Below are 24,851 nucleotides of genomic sequence, written 5' to 3'. Positions count from 1 at the left end.
AAATATGCATCAAATAGATTAATATCTAGTACAAGACAGTTTATACAAAGTAGTACTAAGAATCCCCCTTGACAAAGGTTTTGTGTGCCAAAACGTTGGGGTATTCTCATCTTTTGGCAAAGTGTACCCGTCCCTTGTGGTTTGTTTTTCTTCTTTTGCTTATGAAATTGGTGGTATGAATATACTTGTTAGTACTACTTTGTATAAACTGTCTTGTACTGGATATTGATCTATTTGATGCATATTTGATATCTATATATAAAAAGAAATTTACTCTACCACCTTTTGTCTGTATATTATTTAGAGTGTGCGAACCCACTATATGCAGTATTGAGTTTTGGGTTAATTGTTGGTGGTATCCCTGGGTTATCAGCACCTCTGACATTTGGTATATTATTGCTTTAAAAAGTTTTTTTCTAGTTGGAGTGCCGTCTTTTGATTTGTGTTTCTCTCATATTCCAGTCCCTTATTCAAACCAACGGACCCTAGCAACCAGATTACTGAAATTGCAAACCGGAGAGCTGCTGAATAAAAAACTAAATAATTCAAAACCCACAAATAATAAAAAATTAAAGAGTTACTAATTGTCTCAGAATATCACTCTATACATCATCATAAACTTTAAATTAACATCTTTAAAATATTTAAAATATTTTGCTGTCAGTACAGTAACTGGCCACTAGATGTCATTGTTTTATTCTATAAAAAGTGAACATGCTTGGTCTCTTTTGGTTCCCCACTTGCTAGAGGAGGGGAAATGTGCTTTGTAGGGCTGAGGAAGGTTCCAGTATAGAAAAGTAAGTGCAAGGATAGTTTTTGTAATTGTTGACTCGAGTGAAAGACAGGATCAGGGTAGTTAGTAGAGTGGTCAGAGGCTCCAACGAGGAGGCTAGTAAGGGTTAGTACCCTGCGGAGTTAATGCTGCCAGAATAGGGACTCAAGCAGTCAGGCTCATGAATAGATTCCTAGAGTAATACACCACTGTGAGTTTCACCAGCTGCTGGGGATTGTTCACCAAGACAGTCAATTGCAGGGGATTGTGTGAGTAACAATTCTCTGAGAAAGTAATTGAAGATTTTTTAACTACAATTTGCACCATCCCCCTGACATCCTTGTTTCACAGTTGAAGGGCAGCAAATTGGGCATCCCTGGTGTATAAATAGGCTATCTAACAACCATTAAATGTAATTACATTTTCACCAAGGGTCCCCTTCATGCTGTGGGGTAATGGGCAAATGCTCTTCCTGTTGTCTATCTAGTAGAAATAAATCTAAAGCAACTGGACTTTCTGAGTTTTCTTTAGACTTATTTCTTCTAGATACAGGATATCATGACAGGGATAAATAAAAATCTACATAGACATATTGTTTTTTCTGCCCTACCCTGTAAACTAAAATTGTTTTCGGATATCACTGCTTACCTCAGTTAATGCCCCCCTGCCAGGGGCCAAAATCGCGACCATTATCATTTGACCTTTATTTTAGCTCTTTTCCCTGATGATGAAAGAAAATATAATTCCAAACAACTTTCCAATATACAAATTACAACTTTTCAATGTTTTTTCAAGTTATTTTTAAATGTAATTAGTGTTGAAACCAGTCACTCTCTGCTATTCTCTACACTGAAACAATGTAGTAGTTTAGTATAGTTGATACCTGACTGACCAAAAAGGTGAGAAAAGCTGGGAAATGCTTATCATTCTAAACCCCATCAATCACCAGTGACAAAGCCTGATAACACCTGTCAATCATGTGTGGAAAGGGGGAACTTGCTGGCTGAGTGATTGTCTAACAACGTTGATGCTCATAGGTGTATGTGTCCCCCCTGGGTATTCAGTAAGTAGCTGTCAGCAGGGCATTATCTTTTGTGTGTATCTTGGTATCCAAAAAAATGATTAAGTGGCTCATTTTAAGTCTACAGTTGAGTCTGGGGACTAAGTTGTAAGTTTCGCCACTGCACAAAACTTTTCAAACCTGCTGCCTGCCACTACCAAGTTTCAGAACCAAGGAGGAAGGTTTTCAGTGTCGGACTGGGACACATTTAAACGATCGTTTCGAGATAATCGTGGTCTCACGATAACGATTGGATCTTTTAAAAGTCTTTACATCTATGGATAGCTTTAGTATTATTCAATTCTCCTATACTATACTCTTTTCTTTACATACTATAACGTGTTATTCCATATATTTAGCCTCTTTATTCTCATAGAAAAAGGCAATGACTATGAAATAGGCCAAATGTTTAGAAGCAGGAGGGCCCACCGACACCTGGGCCCACCGGGAGTTTTCCTGGTATCCCGGTGGGCCAGTCCGACAGTGAATGTTTTAGACAAAAGGGGGCTAAACAGAACAGGCCCGTTTGGGAGTGAACATGGTACTTTTTGGATAACTTAGCAAGTATAACTGAACTCCAGCAGGCTTCCGGCAACAGCACCTGCCAGTCCCTCTGGAGATTGGTCTCTAGGGCAATCACAACCCCTTGATTGTTACCAACTGGCTTGAGTATGTCCTCCTGGCAGCCTGTATTTTGGACTTCTAGCTATATCCAACCTGCTACATGAGCTTTCCCCAGCAGGTGGCTCATGAGTAACATGTTGCTCTCCACCCTTTGGATGTTTCTCACAGTTTAAAGTTGGGGCTTCTGTTTGAATTCTAGGTTTGGAGGCAGTGCCGGCCCAAGTCAGTCAGGCACCCTAGGCATGTTGCCCCTCCTTATGCATGCATGTTGCCCCTCCACGTTTGGATGCATGCATGCACCGAGGAAGCACGGAAGAACAAACAGCGATTCTGACAGCAGTTGGGGGAAACAAGGGTCCGAACTAGTGGAATGTGTCAGCAGAGGTACATGCCTGGCAAGTTTTTGTTGTATAAAAACCAGGGGGCAAATTTACTAACCTCCGAAAATGCGAAAGCGACGGCTTTGCTCTCATTGCAACACTTCGCCAGGCGAAGATTCGCTACAAAACACTAATTCATTAAATCCGAAGTTGTGTCCAGGGCGCCGAACGCTGGCTAAGTTGGGCTAACGTTACTGCGGCAAGCAAAGTGAAGTTGCGCTAGCGTTGCCTAATTTGCATACAGCAGCAAGTTAAAGTACAATGGACGTATATGTTGCAGCAAAGAAAAGAACATGACTACCCCACATCCATTTACTCCAGAAGCGCAAACTTTCAGTGTCATGAATAGTCAATGCCTTGACCATATTTAATCAGGGAATCACCAGAACTGATATAATTTCATTTGATTGTTAAAGAACTTTCTCACTAAGTGCGGATGGCAGCATAATGGTTGTTTATTTATTTATTAATTAAAATGCTTGCCCATCCTATATGTACTTTTCCACAATGTAAGAGTGTACAGAACTGTCTATCCTAGTAGCGGTACATAATTAAAGTTATACATACATATATTTAAAACTATTTACATTTTGTATAATACTTTGCATTTTTATTTTTTCTATAAGCCAAGGTCATGCACATTCCTTAGCCTACATTATCAGAGAGTCACCAGAGAACCTTTTATAATGTGATAATGAAGCCCATATACGCACTTTTATACTATCAGAATAGTTATGAAAGTTAATCATTGTCAATGTCATCTAATTCCTTGAACATTTAGAAAGCCTTTGCCAAATGTTTCTGCATACGTTATATTCAATACAGAAGAAGCTACTGCCATTGTTATTTGCATTATTTAAAAAGCCATTAGAGCACCTGATATATAATAACCCTGACAAAGGGAAACAGGAATGTACTAACAAGCTCCTAGGCAGCTGATATCCATCAAATCCTTTGAAAATCCCAAACTGAGACCAAACTGATCTCGGGTTTCAAAGTGGTTGTTTCCAAACTGGAAGGTATTTATAATCTGGGATCACTTGAATTGTATTTCCCTTTTAGCGGCAAAGCTTGCCTGGTGCCTAAGGGCAGAGACACACATGGAGATTCGGGGGGAGATTCGTCTCCCCGAACTGCCTTCCCGCCGTCTAGAATCGAAACTATTTGTTTTCCGAAGTCGCCCGAAGCTGCCTCACGAGGAAACTTCGGAAAGCCAAAATGATCAGAGTGCATTCCACTATCAATTTACATTCTAGCCGGCGGGAAGGCAGTTCGGGGAGATTAGTCGCCCGAAGAAGAAGCGATTTGACGCTGGGCGACTAATCTCCTGAAATAGCAGCGTGTGTCTCTGCTAAAAGGGCTGAAGTTTTTTCAGTCCAATGTTCTCCAAAGTTCTCCAAGGTGGACTGAGTGCAAATAGCAACTAGATCATACAATTAAAAAATCTCACATGGTAGAACTAAATGTCCAGTTTTAGGATTTGACCATATAAGGGTTGTCTAAATCCTTATCCAAAACAAAAACAGGGAATACATTTTAAAGTGGACCAGGAGGGCTAATGGGTGGGAAGTAGAGTACAGGTATAGGACCCAATAGGCTGGTTTTGCTTCCAATAAGGATTAATTAAGTTCACGCTACTGTTTTATTATTACAGTGAAAAAAGAAATAATTTTTAAAATTTGGATTATTTGATTATAATAGAGTCTATGAGAAATGGCCTCCTTTCCATAATGCAGAGTTTTCTGGCTAATGGGTTTCCGGATAACAGATCCCATACCTGTATAAGTGAGCAGAGCAGTGGGTGACTGGATTGCACCTTGGGCACTAATACTACTTGGCCCCCGCTCTGTGTGTAGTATAATTGATCTTTTCATGGGTAACGTAACCAAACTGTGTATTTCATTTACCTTTTGGGATCTAAATATTTGCACATATTGCACGTTTTATAAAGGAATGGGACCTGTTTTATGGAACTGGAGTTTTCCAGATAAGGGGTCTTTCTGTAACCCCATAATTTAAGTCTACTAAAAAATCACTTAAACATTAAATAAACTCAACATTAGTTGCTAGTGATGGGCGAATAAATTCCCCTTGCACAAATTACAGGCGAACTTCCGGGTTTTGCCGCAGGTGAATAAATCCGCAAATCTCCCGCGAAAATCCGCTAGTGTCTGTAAAGTCTATAGCGTCAAAATCAGTGTGCCTCATTCGGACGCCCATTGACTTTAACGCCAGCGTCAGCTTGGACGCTGGCGTCAATTTCCGAATTTCACGATTTTTCTTGAAAATGTTCGATTTTCACTATTTTTGTGAAAACGTTTGAATTTCACAATTTTTTTCACAAAACTTTCAGATTTCATGATTTGCCCGCAAATTTTACGCCGTTTTGCGAATTTCACGAAAACGGGAGAAATTCACCCATTACTATTAGTTGCTTAAAATAAGGATTAATTATATCTTAGTTGGGATCTAGTACAAGCTACTGTTTTATTATTAGTATTATGATGATTATTAAAAAAAAAAAAAAGGAAATAGGATTTAAAATGTTGAATTATTTGATTAAAATGGAGTCTACAGGAGATGGACTTCTCATAATTCAAAGCTTTTTTTTGGATAACAGGTTTCCAGATAACTGATCCCATGCCTGGTCACAAATAAATAAAACAATTGGGACAAGAAAAAGAAATACTGCTAATTAGACAGGTCTCACATTCAGTGAAAAACAGTATAACCTTTGTTATCCCAGACAGTCTGAAGGTGACGGCACTTACAAGAAGGTGGCGCAACATCTCACCCAGCACAATTCTATCAAGTCACAAGTAAAGAGACTTCGGAGTATTGTGCTTGGCTATAGTTAATGTTTTGGACATTGTCTGTGTTTGCCTTGCATTATAAAACATGCTGTTTATTCACAGGGTGGATATAAATAGACATAGCTGCAACTCTGAGAAAAGTCAATATAACATACTTCCCATGCGCACAGGCATTCCCACCAGTTTTACTGATTCAAAATAAAATGAAAAATAAATGTTAAAGGGATACATTTAAAGCCATGTGGATTTTGCAAATACATACCTCCCAACTGTCCCGTTTTGAGCGGAACAGTCCCGATTTGAGTGGAACAGTCCCGCTTTTGATAGCTCAACCAGCAGTCCCGGCTTGTTACTGATATGTCCAGACTTTCTCTTTGATCTCCTGTACTGAACAGCCAGAAAAAAGATACAAAGTACCTAACTTATTTGACCTTTGCCAGAGAGCCCAGAACAGCTACCAGGTGCACTTGGATACGTTTGTAACAATTTCAGATAAGCAAAGAAACAATGGTAACATTTAAGAAAAGCAGTTCTCTTGGTCAGTGTCGGACTGGGCCGGCGGGACACCGGGAAAAAACCCGGTGGGCCCCAGGCTCTTGTGGGCCCCGCCAGACCAGATCCACTACTTAGTTGGGCGGCGTGACCCTACTTTGTCAGGGTCATGGTAGAATATGAGATCTGCGCATGCGCATAAAGGTAGCGCTGCGCACAAGCTCGGCGTCGCGCACATGCGCACTAGCCAAATATAGCACGCCGGAGCGGCAGCGGGGGCCGGAGCGGGGCCCTGGGGCAGTAAAAAACCACAGAAATGTGTTCAAACTTTCATAACCTGCCAAATTTTGTAAAATGAATGTGGTAATTAGGGGGTGTGGCCACAAAAATGGGAGTGGTCAACAAATTCGCTATTCGCAGCAAATCTTTTTGTCCCTATTTCCAAAATGTTGGGAGGTATGCAAATACACTCTACGTTTGTTTACCTGGCCAAAAATATATTTTTCTTGCATTTTCCTGAAATCAGTTTTTTTTTTAAAGGGGTGGTTCCCTGTTAAGTTAACTTTTAGTATGTTATAAAGTCTAAGCAACTTTTCAATTGGTCTTCATTATTTATTTGTTATGATTTTTTAGTTATTTCCCTTTTTCTTCTGACACTTTCCAGCTTTTAAACAGGGGTCGCTGACCCCATCTAAAAACAAATGCTCGGTAAGGCTACTAATCTGTCGTTATTGATACTTTTTATTACTAATATTTATATTTAGGCCCCTCCTATTCGTATTCCAGTCTCTTATTTAAATCAATGCATGGTTGCTAGGGTCATTTGTATCCTAGCAGCCAGATTGCTGAAACAGCAAACTGGAGAGCTGCTGAATAAAAAGCTAAATAACTCTAAAACTACAGATAATAAAAAAATTAAATCCAATTGCAAATTGTCTCAGAATATCGCTCTCTACATCATACTAAAAGTTAACTCAAATTTGAAAAACCCCTTTAAATGTTTTATTTATTCAATTTTAACAACAAGACAAAAGGGACATTAGGAAAGAACCGTCACAAATAAACAGTGATGTACAGTGAGGGGCACATTTACTTAGCTCGAGTGAGGGATTAGAAGGAAAAATACTTTGAATTTCGAAGTATTTTTTTGGCTACTTCAACCATCGAATTGGCTACTTCGTCCTTCGACTACGACTTTGAATCGAACGATTCGAACTAAAATTCGTTCAACTATTCGACCATTCGATAGTCGAAGTACTGTCTTCGACCACCTACTTCTCAACCTAAAACCTACCGAGCACCAATGTTGGCCTATAGGGAAGGTCCCCATAGGCTTTCTAAGTAATTTCTGATCGAAGGAAAATCGGTAGATCGATGGATTAAAATCCTTCGAATTGTTCGATTCGAAGGATTTAATCGTTCGATCGACCGGTTTTTCCTTCGATCGTTCGATTGCGGTAAATACTACGATATTCGAAGTTGAAGGATTTAACTTTGATGGTCGAATATCGAGGGTTAATTAACCCTCGATATTCGACCCATAGTAAATGTGCCCCTGAGTGTTTAGAAATGTCATACAATATGGGGTAAAGTGGCAAATGAGTAAAACACACATTATATTACATAGCGGACTTTTACCTTGAGATAGTGTCACTAATAGAAGGTAGGGGAAAAGATATGGAAAAGGATTCAGGACCCACTGACTTGACTAGGAATCAGTTACATTAAAGGAGTGGTTCTCTTTTAAGTTATCTTTAAGTTCATTATAGAATTCTAATCAACTTTTCAACTGGCCTTCATTATTTATTTTTTTATAGCTTCTTTAATTTTCTGACTATTTCCTGCTTTTAAATAGGGCATTACTGTCCCCCATGTGCTCTGTAAGGCTACACATTAAGGGGGTTATTTACTAAGCCTCAAATTTATCTGGTCTGGCTTTTTGGGGGCAAGAACTAGAATTTTTCGTGGCAAAAAAAACCTCAAATTTTTCGAGCAAAAAGCCCGAAACCGAAAATCTCATACCTGTCAAGGTCATATATGTCAACGGGAAAGGCACCTATTCCAATTCAAAGATATCATGGTTTGCACTGGGTTTAGCCCGGTAATCTTAAAAATCTGGGATTTTAGGGCAAAAATCTGAAAAAAATTAGTGTTTTTTTCCCAATCCGATTAATTCAAGTTTTTTTTTATTAATAAATAAAGTCAAATCGGGGATGGGAGTTTGGGAGTATTATTAAAATAATGAGCTAAATTCTGATTTTAGTAAATAACCCCCTAATTGTTATTGCTACTTTTTATTACTCTTCTTCCTATTCAGTTCCTCTCCTATTCATATTACAGTCTCTTATTCTAATCAATGCATGGTTGCTAGGGTAATTTGGACCATAGCAACTGCATTGCTGAAATTGCAAACTGGAGTGCTGCTGAATAAAAACCTAAATAACTAAAAAAAACAAAATAAAAAAAAATTAAAACCATATTGCAAATTGTCTCTCTCTACATCATACTAAAAGTTAAAGGGATACTGTCATGGAAAAAAAAAATTCAAATTTTTCAAAACACATCAGTTAATAGTGCTGCTTCAGCAGAATTCTGCACTGAAACCCTGTTTTTCAAAAGAGAAAACAGATTTTTTTATATTTAATTTTGAAATCTGACATGGGGCTAGACATATTGTCAGTTTCCCAGCTGCCACCAGTCATGTGACTTGTATTCTGATTAACTTAAGTCACTCTTTACTACTGTACTGCAAGTTGGAGTGATATCACCCCTTCCCATCCCCCCCAGCAGCCTAAAAACAGAACAATGGGAAGGTAACCAGATAGCAGCTCCCTAACAAAAGATAACAACTGCCTGGTAGATAGAAGAACAACACACTCAGTAGTAAAATCCAGGTCCCACTGAGACACATTCAGTTACATTGAGTAGGAGAAACAACAGCCTGCCAGAAAGCAGTTCCATCCTAACGTGCTGGCTCTTTCTGAAAGCACATGACCAAGCAAAATGACCTGAGATGCGCCTACCCACCAATATTACAACTAAAAAATACACTTGCTGGTTCAGGAATGATATTTTATTTTGTAGAGTGAATTATTTGCAGTGTAAACAGAGTAATTCAGAAATTGAAACTACACCATAAAAATCATGACAGAATCCCTTTAACTCAAAGGTGAACAACCCCATTGTTTTTTGCCTGAAAACTGCAACTGTTTACACCACCACACATTGATCAGTACAGCAACCCCCTTGACTTTTCTGATTCCCAACCCCTCTTTCACTGTACATCTTCATAGTCATTTCTGTTTGGATTCTCATTGGATTTGGATACATTTTATAGTCCATGGCCCTGGTGTTCAATAGGATGTAAACTGCCATTTATAGGGGCAAATTCCCTAAGCGGCGCAAATTCGCTAGCAACCGCTTCGCCCACTTCACAACACTTCGCCAGGCGTAAATTCGCCAGGACAACGCTAATTCCCTAAAATGCGAAGTTGCATCCAGGGCGCCGAACGCTGGCGAAGTTGCGCTACTGTTACTACCCCAAGCAAAGCGAAGTTGCGCTAGTGTTGGCTAATTTGCATACGGCGGGAAGTGAAAGTTGAATGGACGTATACTGTATGTTGCGGCAAATACATTACATTACACAAGCCCAGGGAAACTTAATGAAAGAAAATAAAGTTGTTATATTGCCCTACACATGAGCCCAGTGTATAGTTTATGTGCCATATGTTAGGAAATGTAGGGGGGAACCTGGGTACCCAAAAAAAATTTACGGTCTTTTGCAGCCTATCACTCAGACTTTTTTTTCAACAAAAAATTTAGGAAGTCCTATGCACTCCATTGCACTTCGCCTGGTCTGAGGTGGCGAATAGAGTTGCCACCCGGCCGGTATTTTACCGGCCTAGCCGGTAAAACACCTGCCAAGGCCGGGGCCAGTATTACAAATTTACCGGCAATGCAGTTGCCGGTAATTTGTAATACCCTTTAAAAAAAGCTCCTGGCCTGCCCCCAATTTGCAAAGAACTTACCTTTTTCCAGCGCCGTGGACGTCTCTGTGATGTTGCTCTGCCCCTTTTGTGACACGTTGCGTAGCTCCGCCCCCTTTTATGTCACAGGCCGCCCCTTTTTGTGCCCGCCCCCCATTGGCCGGTAATCTTTTTGAGTAAAGGTGGCAACCCTAGTGGCGAAGGCAAGTCTGGCGAATGAGGTAACGTTCAGTAAAATCCGCATCATACTGAATTTGCGGAATTACGTCCGCTCGCCAGAGCGAAAGATCGCCTGCCATTAGAGTGCGAAGCAACCCTAGCGTCTATCTCCTTTGCTAGCGAAGTGACGCCTGCGCCTGTTAGGGAATCGGAGTAGTTACGAAATGATGTCACGCTTGCGAATTTTCGCTTCACCCTTTAGGGAATCTGCCCCATAGTGTTTATGGAAGTTTGAGACAATATCACAGCAATGCACAAACTCTAGTAACCCATGGCCAGCTATTAACTTTTCCAGGTCCAGGGCAAACGTCTGGCTCATATGGTCAATGGTAAATTTTGTCTGTGTTTCTAGAAAATCCATTCTGTGACATATTTATGTATTTATTTACCTTCCTGTCCTGAAATTCCTGTTTTCTTGGAAGTAAAAATATTTATTGTTCCTGTCAAGGTGACAATCAATGACAATATACACAGGGGTCAGATATAAAGGGATTTATAGGGGGTTGTTCAGCTTTAAATTAACTTTTGATATCTTGTAGACATTAATTTTCTGAGACAATTTGCAATTGATCTAAAGGTTTTATTATTTGTGTTATTTAGCTTTTCAGTTTGCAATTTAGGCAACGTGGTTGCTACGGCCCATGGTACCCCAGCAACCATGCATTGATTTGAATAAGAGACTGGAATATGAATAGGAGAGGCTTCAATAGAAACAAAACAATAACAATAAATGTGTAGCCTTTCAGAGCATTTGCTTTTTAGATGGGGTCAGTGACCCCCTTTTAAAAGCTGGAAAGAGTCTCAGAAGAAGAAGGGAAATAATTAAAAAATCATAAAAAAGAAAAAAGGGTGCTAGGGTCTTATTTAGCTTAGCAGGTTTGAGCAACAGATGTAAATATGAATAGCAGAGGATCTGCACAGAAAGGTTAGTAATAATAACAATAGAATTATAGCATCAATGTGTGTAGGCTTACTCCAATTTATAATGCTATTTATGACTGCTTACCTACCAACATGAGAAAAATGGAAAGAGGGACAAAAGGATCTTGTGCAAAATGTTTTGGCCGTGCCTATTTTGTGGCCTCACCCCCTAAATGCCATGTCAATTTTACAAAATTTGGCAAGTTATGGAAAGTTTAAACACATTTCTGGGGTTTAACGGCAATGCCAGACTTGGCGTTTTTGTGGCGTTTTTATGTTGCATTTTTCAAAAAGAACAGGCAGGTGTAAATACGCCACTGAAACCACATGCGACTGTCAAAATGCGTTTTTTCAGCACGAAGGATTCTTTTCTCAACATGCACTTCTCATTGTTCTCATTGAGAATTTGGACGTCATATTTAAAATACGCTGCGTAATTACGCTAAGTGTGGTTTCAAACATGCAGATCCCATAGAGTCTATTGACTTGGTAGTTTCTTGACGTATTGGCGTTTCTGCTAAAAAAACACCAATGCTGGCGTCCTGTGGCGGCTTTCAGCTTGCAAGCGCCCCTGAGTTTTCCATTCGTTTCAGTGGAAGTGCAGTTTATGCGTATTTACGCCTGGCTGTTCTTTTTTAAAAACGCAACATAAAAATGCTGCAAAAAAAGGCCACGTCTGGCCTTGCCATCGGGGTCATGTTTTATTTATTTATTACCATTTTGCTAATGAAGGTGAAATTGTTGCAAGTTAACTTAACAGTGAATCACCCCTTTAAAAAAACAGATTTCAGGAAAGTGCAAGAAAAATATATTATTGGCCAGGTTAAAAAATGTAGAGTGTATTTGCATACATTTTGGAAATAGAGGGACAAAACATTTTTAACCACTTCCACACCCCCTAATTACCATGTTCATTTCATAAAATTTGGCAAGTTATGAAAGTTTGAACACATTTCTGTGTTTTTTATGTGTTATTACAGTTTTTCTAATGAAAAGGAATTGCCCTTTAAGCTGCAAGTCACAGTTTCCCCAAGAGACCTGCTTATCTTAAATAGTTAAAAATATATCAAAGTGCAGGCGCTGAGTATTCTGGGATTTCTGTCAAAAGCCTATTTTTCAATTAAGTTTCAGAAACTTTGTATCTTTTTCTGTCATCAGTGCAGGAGATCAAACAGAAATGTAGGACATTTCAATATGGATCCAGGCAGGGCCGGATTTACATAGTGGGCACCCCTAGGCCCACTGCCGTTCGTCGCCCCTGTCCCCTCCAGAGGAACAGGAACAATGGGGATTGACGCACGGGAAATTTAAAAAATTATTGTATCTCCAGCACATTCCCAGTGTTTTTGAACCAATGTGGGTGTGGTTGGGCAGCATGCCCGCCCCCCTTAAATCCTGCCACCCTAGGCCTGGGCCTAGGTGGCCTTTCCACAAATCTGGGCCTGGATCCGGGACTGCGGGCTGAGCTGGTAAAATCACAACTGTCAGTTGGGAGGTTTGTGACTGTACTAGCATGTTTTATTCAATTTTATATGTATCTTTTTGGTGCCAATAATTATATTAATAAAATATAGCCTTGCAGAGCAATAGTTTTTGGCTGCAGAGGCAGAAGAGGAAGGAAATCAGTCAAAAACTATATAAAAAAACAATGAAAAAGTCGAACCAGCCCTTTAAGGAGTTAACTTTTACTATTTTATAGAATGGAAAATTCTAAGCAACTTTTTAATTGGCCTTCTTTTTTCCTTTTTTATCGTTTTTGAATTATTTGCCTTCATCTGACTCTTTCCAGCTTTCAGATGGGGGTCATTGACCCCGTCTAAAAACAAATGCTCTGTAAGGCTCCAAATGTATTGTTATTGCTACTTTGTATTACTCATCTTTCTTTATTTTCTGATTCTGGTCTTTCATTTAAATCAATGCATGGTTGCTAGGGTAATTTGGACCCTAGTAACCACATTTCTGAAATTGCAAACTAGAGAGCTGCTGTATCAAAAGCTAAATAACATATTATAATATTATAATAATAAAAAAATGAAAATCAATTGCAAACTGTCTCACAATATCACTCTCTCGCAAAGGCGTTAACTTTTAGTATGAGACGAAAGGGAAATCTGGATTAGAAGGACCAACATTTCTTTTGTGCAACTCAATTTACAGATTTTCTTTGCAGTGTAAATTCACCACCCACCGACTCTCACGCCATGCTGCCTGCCATTGGACTGAAGTCTCTGGCAATACAATTACTGACAACACTCGCTGACAAGCAATTTACTTACCTGCTAATTTCTGTGACAGTAGCAACTTCAGCCCATACACTCCTCTCTTCAAACAACTTGCCCTCCCAAACGGCTACAAGAATGTTCTGTATCTTTCACTTAAAAGATGAGTGTAATTGTCAATAACAATGGGGAATTTACTTGTATGAGCTGTAAATACGTAACCTTTATTTAACGGGTTTGTCCTCCCAACAAGCTACAGTATGCGGAACATTTCACAAGTGCCTACTTTGAGACAAGAGCTGAATTATCCCTTTCTAGTAAAAGGTTGCGCTCTTTGATTATAATTATTAGCATTGTTAATTATACTGTATGAGTCAGGCTCAAAAGGATTCCATAACCTGCATAATAGCTGGTGTTGTTAAAGGGACACATCCATTAAGTTCAGCCTTTTGAACACCTGGCTCAATTGCCTGTCAGCTTCAAGCTTGGTGGAACACTCCCCATGTATTCCATTCCAGGTCAGAGGCCGGTGCGGGTGACGGAGGGGGGTCGGAGGCCCATGCAGGTGACGGAGGGGGTCGTGGACCAAAGGGGTGCGGGCCCCAGATGTGGCAGCCCCTGGAAGGTCCACCCCTCCCCAGTCTGACATTGCACATGAGGCCCTAATTAATGAGCAATTTCAACATATACTGTTAAAACAGGAAACCTCTGTGGCCCTAAAATTAATTTGCTGTGGGGCCCAGTAACATCTACTTATCCCACTAAGTTTGACTTAATTGTGCCTGTTTACTACACTGTACTACACCCAGAAGGCAGAGGAGAAAGTTGTGAACAGGCCTGGAACTAGGGGTAGTCAGAAGAGGCACGTGCCTAGGGCCCAACGAAGTTGGGGCGCCAAGCACGTACCACTTCTTTCAGCCTACCCCTGGTCCGGACCCTTTCTCTCCCACCGGCACTCTCCAACGTGCTTCTATGCACTCTCTTTTCCCCCTCCAAGTATCGGACGTGAATGTGCACTCAAGGCTGTGCCGGCAAGGGAAGAAGCGGCTGCCCGGGTTGCCTTGGGTTTCGGGATGGTTTGGCCCAGGCCTGGTTGTAAAGAAAATAGATTTTGGCTAAAGGAAAAGGCAGATCTGTCCAATTTTATGGAGTGGGATGACTTCAATTACCAGCATGGTTGTGGGTTTATAAGAACAAATCTCTCTGCCAAGAGTAACCTTGAAGGAGAACCAAAGCTAAATTAGTAAGTAGGCTAGAAATGTTGTACATAATGTTTTGGGCACATGTACCAAGTCAGGAAGATTTGTGCCTTTAAAGATGCCCCAGTAGCTCCCTGTCTTCTTTTCTGCAGATAAATCAGAATATCACTCTCTACATTATACTAAAAGTTAATTTAAAGGTGAACGACCCTTTTAATTTCACTTTTTGTTATCCCAAGATTTGGGTGCCCATCCCTTTAAAGGGGTGGTTCACCTTTACGATAACTTTTAGTATGTTATAGAATGGCCAGTTCTAAGCAATTTTTCAATTTGGCCTTCATTTTTTTGATTTGATAGATTTTAAATGACTCTTTCCAGCTTTCATAGGGGTCACTGATCCCATCCAAAAAACAAATGCTCTGTATGGCTACAAATCTATTGTTATTATTACATTTTATTACTCATCTTTCTGTTCAGGCCACTCCTATTCATATTCCAGTCTCTTATTCAACACAATGCAGGATTGCTAGGGTAATTCAGACCCTAGTTACCAGATTACAAATTGGAGAGCTGCTGAATAAAAAGCTAAATAACTCAAAAATCACAAATAATAAAAAATGAAAATCAATTGCAAACTGTCTCAGAATATCACTTTCTACATCATACTAAAAGGCGTTTAAAGGTGTACAACCCCTTTAATTTGGCAGGTGCACATGACTACTGTATTTGCATTTGTTAATATATGTCAAGCAATAAAAGAATCCTGAATAGTTATTGATTGACTAGATGTGTGCTTTACAAGAGCGAGTCTGAAATACAATATCCGCATCGGTGAGGCACACCCACAGCTACAGGTGGGACACATTCCACCGCTCAGCAGCTATGTAAAATATGCTCCTTCTGAATTCATTACTAGGAGAGAGAAAAATAGAACCAAATTAGTTTTGTTGCTTGCACTGAAAAACAATTATTCCTTTAATTCTTTGGCAGAAGTCCCAACCTTTATTCTTAATATAGTCCAATAACCTGCCTGGAGCAAGTGACACCTAAATAACCTTTGCTCATGCTCCACATTCAGGCAAAACTAGCTATTCCCTGTTGTACTGTGGACAGAGACTGGGCGCTAATCCTCTTGCATTAGCATCATCCTAATGTAGGAATATACAATAGAATCACATGCACTAAAATAAGTCTTTATTATGTCATTCTTCATGTGGCTATTAAATTAATCCTCTGTGGTTTATAGGTAAATCTCTACATAATCCTTAATTAATCTTCATACCTATCATGGCAGGTAACATTGTACTTATCTTTTTGTGGCTTCAGAAATGTGCATAATTAGGTTAAAAACTATAATGATCGAAGGTGCCTCCTATTGGCCTATTTACGTGTACAGGGAGATACCAAGTGCTGCAGGGGTAAGTGCGACTGGATGTGTGTCCCTTGTGTGACTCCAGGGCTTATCATCGAACCCAATGCACACAATGTCTCATTTATCCAATGTGTTAGGAGGAACCTCCCATTTATTAAACAAAACGCTAGCACCAGATAGGAAGCATTGCCTCCTCACTAATAACACTTTTACTCCTGTAATAAGTTTCAGTGTGTGATATCAACACATTGGGGCAGATTTATCAAGAGTCATGGGAGTTATTTAAAACTCCCATAAACTCCGATGAACTCGAAATTCGACCATATGCATTAACATTTAGCAAACTCGGGTGAATAGGATCAATCTCGAATTGAATCAGAAAAAAACTTGAATGTCAGGAAGGCTGCAACCAGCTCCAAATTGATCCCAGGGCGTCTTCCATAGGCTAAAACAGTAATTCGGCAGGTGTAAGGTGGCGAATAGTCGAATTCGAGTTCTTAAAGGGCCAGTGTATGATAAATCTCTGTAAAAAAAACTTGAATCAAATTTTAACAATTCCTTAGTGGAATTTCACAGGTTTGGCCATAAAAACGTGAAAATTCTAATTTTCACTTCGACTCTTGATAAATCTGGCCCATTATGTATGGGAGACAGAGCTTTGCAAATATATAACTTTGATAATAATTGAGCAGCATAAGTGTCTTCTCTTTATATAAGGGTAGGACTCCATGAGCGATTTTGTCGCGATCCAACACGCTGCGACAAAACGCGTGCAAATTAATAATAACATCCGACTGTCAGATGCAGACGCTGCGCACTGCGTCTGCATCCGTCAGTTGTGTTGCGTCTGATCAACACTGTGAAACCATGAGACAATTCTATCTCTTACCTTCGTCGGATCGCGACAAAATCGCTCATGGAGTCCTACCCTTATATAAAGAGAAAACACTTATGCTGCTCAATTATTATCAAAATCGCTCGTGGAGTCCTACCCTAATGGGTATAATGTGCCCCAAAAATACTTGATGCTTCAGTATACCAAATATAGTCAATAAAGTACATCCCCCTGTGGCTATATTTCAAGCAACAGAGTGTTGATTTGCTTTAATCCATGTTTCAACAAACATGAATTATTGTAATGCTTGAGTCCATCAACAGCACTATTAAAGGGGATGTTCACCTTTGAGTTAACTTTTAGTATGATATAAAGAGTGATAATCTAAAATTGGTTTTAATTTTATATCATTTGTGTTTTTTGATTGATTTAGCTTTTTATTCAGCGGCTCTCCAGTTTGCAAGTTCAGCTACGTCATTGCTAGAGTCCAAATTACCCTAGCAACCATGCATTGCTTTGACTAAGAGTCTGGAATATGAATAGGAGAGGCCTGAATAGAAAGATGAGTAAAAAAAATAGCAATAACAATACATTTGTAGCCTTACAGAGCATTTGTTTTTTTTTACATGGGGTCAGTGACCCCATTTGAAAGCTGGAAAGAGTCAAAAGAAGAAGGCAAATAATTAAAAACAATAAAAAAAAATAATGAAGACCAATTGAAAAGTTGCTTATAATAGGTTACTCAATAGCATACTAAATGTTAACTTAAGGGTAAGGCCACACTAAGCGATAGCGCGGCGATTTGACTCGCCGCGACTATTCGCCGCGACTTTTAATCCTCAATCGCTGGCGAAACTTTGGCGCTGGCGTCTATGGGGAATCGCTGCGTAAAAACACACGCGGCGATCTTTTTTCTATTGTCGCTCGAAATCGCCTCGCTAGGCGATTTCGAGCGACAATAGAAAAAAGATCGCCGCGTGTGTTTTTACGCTGGCGATTTTGCGCGATTTCCCATAGACGCCAGCGCCAAAGTTTCGCCAGCGATTGAGGATTAAAAGTCGCGGCGAATAGTCGCGGCGAGTCAAATCGCCGCGCTATCGCTTAGTGTGGCCTTACCCTAAAGGTGAACCACACCTGTGACCCCTTAACCTACCAATGACTGGGAGAGCAAAAAGACATTATGCCATTGTATTAAACAAAAGTGGGATTGAATACTAAACTGCTGCTATTATTAAGTCAGTAATGACAAGGGGGCAGTCATGGGCTATACTTATATTCAGGGATAGGGGACAATCATTGATTTCGCTCATTATCAATTATGGTAGTCATAGGCATTGCTTACCTTTGAGTTAACATCTAGGGGCAGATTTATGAAGGGTCGAATTTCGAAGTGGAAAATACTTCGAAAATCGACCATCGAATTGAATACTATGAAATTTGAAGTCGAATTCGTAGGATTTTTTGCATCGTACGTAGGTCGAATAGTCGAATCATTTTGCTTCGAATCGAAGGTCGAAGTCGCAGTCATAGTAGCCTATTCGATGGTCGAAGTATCCAAAAATTACTTTGAATTTCGAATTTTTTAACTTCAAAAATTCCTTCGATTTCACTTCGATAAATCCCTTGATAAATCTGCCCCCTAGTATGATGTAGAGTGTTATTCTGAGACAATTTGCATTCGGTTTTCATTTTTTATTATTTGAGTTTTTTATTCAGCAGGTCTACAGTTTGCAATTTAAGCCATCTGGTTACTACCATCCAAATTCCCCTAGCAACCATGCATTGAATTGAAAAAGAGACTGGAATATGAATAGGAGAGGCCTGAATAAAAAGAGGAGTAATAAAAAGTAGCAATAACAATACATTTGTAGCCTTACAGCGCATTTGCTTTTAGATGAGGTCAGTGGCCCTTTTGAAAGCTGGAAAGAGTCAGAAGAAAAAGACATTCAATGAGTAAACTATAAAAAAATAAATAACGAAGACCAATTGATACACCATGCATCCCGACTTTGCCAGAACAAAACTGTCCTGAAATAGAACAGCATTCCCATTGGAGGACACTACCCAAAATCAACACTCATTATCAGATTATGACATTGTGCACCAGGTACATTGCAATAAACTGACAATCGAGCAATATACGATTATAGTTTAGGTGTGCAAGAGGTGAGGATACACTGACGTGTACCATTCTGTCTCCTGGTTTGTCTGGGGAGTAATCTGATGCAGGACGAGTGTACTGGGTATTTGCTTTGGCACTATGCACTGACCATTCAGTTTGTCTTTGGACTGAATTGTTTTCATCAATACATTTCCTTTAAATTGTTAATGACTTTGACCTTTGCAGTTAATTAATGTTGGCAGAGCATTGCCACATTAATTCAGCTAATTGTGCAGCACACACACCCAGCTTGTAGGAACAGACACTAAACACATCCGGTGACATTCTGGAGAAAATAATTAAGCCAGGAATAAGGAGCCGAAACGAGGAACTACTAGACTAACGCAAGGTAATAATACTGAGTGCCTGTCAGTGGGTATTCAGTACTCGATTTTTAAAGTTGGCCTCTTAGCATGACTGGCATTAAAGGTCATACATATGAACATCATTCCCAATCTCAGAACCAATTACAGCTAAATGAGTCATTTGTAATTTGTTCTGCTCTTCTGAATTAATGTTATATTTAATTGCAGCTTTTTTTATTACTTAAAACCTTGGTTCACCTTTAAGTTAAATTCTGTTCTAGAAAGGCCAATTCTAAGAAACTTTTCATTATTATATTTTTTTTATACAGTTTTTCAATTATTTGTCTTCTTCTTATGACTCTCAAATTTCAAATGTGGGGTCACTGGCCCCATCTAAATCACAAATGCTCTGCACATTTTTCTTATTGCTCCTTTTTATTACTCCTCTTTCTATTCAGGCCTCTCCTATTTCATATTCCAGTCTCTTATTCAGATCAATGCATGGTTGCTAGGGTCATTTGGACCCTAGCAAGCAAACTGCTGAAAATGCAAACTGAAGAGCTGCTGAATAAAAAAAGCTAAATAACTCAAAAACCACAAATAATAAAAAATGAAAACCAATTTCAAATTGTCTCAGAATGTCACTCTCTACATCATACTAAAAGTTAACGCAAAGGTGAAAAACCTAAAATGACATATGCCTCAGACATAAAAAGCAATATGGTAGCTCCCATCAGAGTCTTCAGCTGAAGGGGACTGGGGATGACATGAGGGTTAAGGAGCATAAATTCACTCAGTCCATCCCATGTGATAGGTGGATTAAAAACGTTTATGGGAGATCCAGGCCACCAAGGGTTTTAGAAACTTTTATGGGACACCCTGGCCACCAAGGTTTTAAAACTTTTATGGGAGACCCTGGCCACCAAGGGTTTTAGAAACTTTTATGGAAGACCCTGGCCACCATGATTTTTTAAAAAAAATTTATGGGGGACCATGGCGACCAATTTTTTTTTTTTACCTTTTGGGGGGGCCTGACCACCAATGTTTTTTATAACATTTAGAGGGGGCCCTGGCCACCAATGGCTTTTTATAACTTGTGGTACGGGGCACTGTCATTTCTGATGGCGGCTCTGGCTAGGTTGGAATTGCTAATGGTGTTAGGGTAGAACTGGGTATCATTCATTCTTTTCAAATTGTGTTTTTGATCTTTTTTATTCTCCTAAAACTAATAAAAATCAAGTTGTAAAAAAGAAGGAAAATTTGGTGTAACAACACAGGCTGCCTAGGACACCTTAAAAAGTAAATCTGACCACATCTGATTCATTTTCAGAATAATTCAGAGAGGGGGATCTGTAGATTCCTTTATCCCGCTGGCTAGTTTCTTAAGCCCATGATATTTAAGCTTCCCAAATGAATGTGGCTTACTTTTGTACTTAAATATTGAAGCTAGACATATAATATGTACATATTAAATTCATACATTGTCCAAGCACATTCCACAATGTCACATCTGACTGTGAGAGAGAATTGTAGGCTCATTCCATTAAGATGACCCTGTACAAGTCTTGTTTCTCAACAAATAATCACATATTTCTGCTCCTGAGCTGAAAAGGGTGGTTCAGCTTTAAGTTAACTTTTTTATGTATGAATGGCTAATTCTAAGCAGCTTTTCAAATGAATAAAAAGCTAAATAACACAAAAACAATGAATAATAAAAAATGAAAACCTATTGTAAATTGTCTCAGGATATCACTCGTATCATCATATTCCCCAGGCACTTAATCTTTTCCTGGGCTTGATGTACTGTCCAAAACATTAAAGTCATATAATGCTAGGAGCAGGGGTCATCTTCTTGAACCGGATGTTGAATGCTGTTTTTGTTACACAGCATTATTTGGGGGACCAGCCTGTATCAGGTTATTACCCAGGGTTTTCTTTACATACTGCTTAGTAGCAATAAGCTACATGTAAATAGGCACGTACATACAGAGGAAGCAGAACCTGCAGCTGCAGGGGGCCCATGATGCCTTAATTAATGAGCAATTTCTATATAAAATGGGACATCCTCTGGATATTTTGGGGACCCTAAAAACCTCTGGATATTTTGTTGACCCTAAAATGTATTTGCTGTGAGGCCCAGTAACATCTAGTTGCACCACTGTATGTAAATGCCAATACCCAACAGAAAAGTTTAAAAAACATGACATATTTGTAGTTAATTAGGAACTGGGCACTGGATAAATAATCAAAGGGTATATAGATAAATGATGCCCTGAATTTGTAAGACTACAAATATCCCAGTCACGTTGAAAATACACTATTTTCAACGTGCTTTTATTATTATTATTAGTGCTATTATTACACCGCTCTTGTTATAAGCAGGCTTTCTTATTCCTACAGAGGGCACAGGGGCTGCAGCGCAGTGCCAGTTCTGTTCAATGTAACCCCTTCCAAAATAATCCTCGCTACCTTCCTTTACCGAGTGGTCTGTTCAATGTTAAATTGTTTCTTTGGAACCTTGTCCAATAGTGGCCCTGATTATGGTAGTCAAACATATAAGCTTACAAGCAAGAAGTGGAAAATCCTTTTATATACCCAAATTGCACTTACAATCTAAAGTCCCTATTAGATTCATATGGATTGGTTTCATCAGAAGCCAACTGACCTGCCTAGATCATTTTTTTTTAATTTTGGAAAGTGGAGTAACCCCATTCAGACCCAGGGAGAATATAAAAATGTTTTGCCGAAATCTGAATCAAGATTTAGTAGATCAATGTAGTAGAAGTAGAAAAATGGAGTCCAGTATGAAATATGCCTTAGCTTCCATTAAACACATACTGTAGCAGCAATGTAATGTGTTGGTCCCCGTGGCAAAGAAAATTCCTTTGTTGTTTTTATAAATATATTGCTGTGCAACCCCAGACCACAGACAGGTGCATCTAGAAGTTCCTCCCCTAGAGAGGAATGTGCAGCTCATCTGCTGTTTTATCAACAAACCAGAATAAAGACCTGTCATGTTGTGTGGGTGCTGCCAGCTCATCTCATTCATCCAGAAAACCAATAGGATTATTTTTACAAGCAAAATACACAGTAGGTTATTGCTATAAAATACAGCGGCACAACCAGTCGGGTAATGTCAGAGTAAGTTATGATAACATATAGCCACAAATAGGCTGTGAGCCAAGCTCATCCATTGGAGGAAACAGAAGCAAAATAGAGAGGTGTGTCAGATTCAAAGCAATAATAAATATTTGGCACAAGCAGATTAAATACATCTGACAAAACCAAAATTAGTAGCTCCTCTTATAGATACAGCTGCCGTTATTCCAAAAGGAATTCAGGTTATTCTGGGCAACCTAACTACACCTAAGAATGCTATGTTACCAGAGGCTGTAACTACTGTATATACCACTGCAGGGAATATCTGGCTACGTCTATGTGGGGATACTAAAAGGCTTCTACAAATTATTATGAAAGGTGGGAGCAGGGCCAGAGCTAGGGGTAATCAGGGCAGGCAGGTGCCTAGGGCACAATTTGAAGGGGTAGTAAAAATGAGTTATGTAAAGAGATACTGACACCAGAAAGTATATCTTTTTTACATCTATCTTAATACTGCCATTCCATGCTACTAATAATTATGCCATAAAGTATTTGCCCAATGCTTTTACATTACCTATATGATTCCCCGTGTTTGTCTATGAGGGGGCTGCCATATTTTGCAGCAGGAGTCCGTTAGCATTAGAAACTCTAACTGACAGGCTGAGATGCAGGGTCAGACTGGGCTGGCGGGACACCGGGAAAAAACATGGTGGGCCCCTGGCTCTTGTGGGCCCCGCCGACCCAGATCCGCACCCACATCTGTGATAAGAAGCCTTGGTAATGCCAGAATAACATTGCGCGCCGACGTATGTGCACAAACTCAGAGCCCAAGCGCATGCACACAAACTCGCAACGCCGGCACAGCATGGGGCGTCAGAGGGGGGGCCCTGGGGCAGGAGCCCCAGTGGGCCCCAGGGCCCCCAGTCCGACGCTGCCGAGAAGGGACAGTCAGGTTGGGAAAACAGTCAGGTGTAGTAACAATTACTTACAAAAAGAAACCTCTCAGCAAGAAACGATTAACATGACCTATAGGTAACTTTTAATGTACATTCACATTTAAAAAGTAGTTTTTTCATGTCAGTATCACTTTAAATTAGTATTTGGTTCGGCCAGGCATGAGTATTTGGCCATATAAGAATCCCCGTGCCTGGCTGAACCTAATCCGAATTTGCATATGCCAAAATTTTGATCACAAAACAAGGAAGTAAGATATTTTTTCCACTTTTTCCCCTTCCCATGCCTAATTTACATATGCAAATCCGGATTCGGTTAGGTATTCAGCCGAATCTTTCAAACAAATCCCTAGCAGTAATCTAGCAATTTTTTTTCACAGTCCTTTCAACCAAAGCAACCAATCAGCTGTCAGATATTGCAGTGGTCTAGCACAGTCAGAATGTGTTTTGATATATAGAAACTGGTCTGTGCCTAGGGTGGCTGCTTTAGGGGAGAACAGCCCTTGGGTGACTATGTAGAAAAAAAATCCCAGCCTGCCACTGGATGTTTGTTAATAAATTCAGGACTGGAGCTCAGGTAGTAGTCGCTCCTCTTAGGGCAGAGACACACGGTCAAATTCAGGGAGATTAGTCGCCCAGCAACAAATCTCCTCTTCTTCGGGCGACTAACAGGCCCGTATTTGTGGAAAGGCCACCAAGGCCTGGGCGTAGGGCGGCAGGATTTTAGGGGGCGACATGCTGCCCAACTACACCCACATTTGTTCAAGAACACTAGGGATGTGCAGGAGATACAATCGTTTTTTAAATTTCCTGTGTGCCAATCCCCATTGCTCCGGTCCCAATGATGAAAATTTGCATGAATAAAGAGGGGTCAGGGGCAACGAACGGCAGTGGGCCTTGGGACGCCCGCTATGAAAATCTAGCCCTGGCGACTAATCTCCCTGAACTGCCTCCTGCTGGCTAGAATCAGAACTGCCGGTGGGATGGCAATCGGGGCTCTTCGTTTTCCAAAGTCGTCTGAAGTTGCCTCACGAGTGCCATCCCGCCGACTATTTACATTTTAGCCGGCTGGGAGGCAGTTCGGGGAGATTAGTCGCCCTGAAGAAGAGAAGATTTGTCACTAGACTAATCTCCCTGGATCTGAGTGTGTGTCTCTGCCCTTACACAGTAGAAAATTAAAGGGGAAATAAAGTGTCCATAGGCACTGATAAACTGTGTAACTTGAGCCCACTGTACAACAGCTAGCAGCACTCAAAAGTAAGATTATGAAAAATAGTGCCAGAGTGCCAGCATTTCGCCCTGCTACATGTTGTAACACAGTAAATGCCAAGGAGTACTGTTCCTTTAACAGTTGATAATTAAATTAAAAATAACGATGTATTTGATAGAAATGATCAGTGTCGGACTGGCCCACTGGGATACCAGGAAAACTTCTGGTGGG

The sequence above is a fragment of the Xenopus laevis genome, chromosome 2L (assembly GCF_017654675.1).
Source record: "Xenopus laevis strain J_2021 chromosome 2L, Xenopus_laevis_v10.1, whole genome shotgun sequence".
Classification (NCBI taxonomy): Eukaryota; Metazoa; Chordata; class Amphibia; order Anura; family Pipidae; genus Xenopus; species Xenopus laevis.
This window is presented reverse-complemented; position numbering follows the sequence as displayed.